Below are 954 nucleotides of genomic sequence, written 5' to 3'. Positions count from 1 at the left end.
GTTTTCTTGGTTTTAGCCTGTTTCGGATAAAACGGGTTTAAGTATTGTCTAAACACTCCAAATTCATTCCGAACTCTTACAATAAGTCAAATGCATTGGATTGGCACACATTCTGACCCTATAAACAGTAACAAAGCTGTTTACTGCTTAGAATCAATGTTTTCTCGGTTTTAGCCTGTTCCGGGACAAAATGGGTAAAAGTGTTATCTAAACACTCCAAATTCAACCCAAACTCTTACAATTAGTCAAATGCATTTGATTCTTACATATTTTGACCCAAGAAAGAGTAACATAGCTGTTTACTGCTTCGAATCAATGTTTTCTCTCGGTTTTAACTTGTTTTCTCGGTTTATGCATATTTTGGGATATAACGGGTTTAACTGTTGTCTAAACACTCCAAATTCATCCCGAACTCTTACAATTAGTCAAATGCATTGGTTTGTCACACATTCTGACCCTAGAAACAGTAACAAAGCTGTTTACTGCTTTGAATCAATGTTTTCTTGGTTTTAGCCTGTTTCGGGATAAAACGGGTTTTAATACTGTCTAAACACTCCAAATTCATTCCGAACTCTTACAATAAGTCAAATGCATTGGATTGGCCCAAATTCTGACCCTAGAAACAGTAACAAAGCTGTTTACTGCTTAGAATCAATGTTTTCTCGGTTTTAGCCTGTTCCGGGACAAAATGGGTAAAAGTGGTGTCTAAACACTCCAAATTCAACCCGAAATCTTATAATTAGTCAAATGCATTGGATTGTTACATATTTTGACCCTAGAAAGAGTAACATAGCTGTTTACTGCTTCGAATCAATGTTTTCTCTCTGTTTTAGCCTGTTTTCTCGGTTTTAGCCTGTTTCGGGATAAAACGGGTTCAAATATTGTCTAAACACTCCAAATTCATTCCGAACTCTTACAATAAGTCAAATGCATTGGATTGGCACAAATTCTGAC

This window comes from Camelina sativa, chromosome 4 (assembly GCF_030686135.1).
Source record: "Camelina sativa cultivar CO46 ecotype springtype chromosome 4, ASM3068613v1".
In the NCBI taxonomy this organism is placed as follows: domain Eukaryota; kingdom Viridiplantae; phylum Streptophyta; class Magnoliopsida; order Brassicales; family Brassicaceae; genus Camelina; species Camelina sativa.
Note: the sequence above shows the minus strand (reverse complement) of the source record.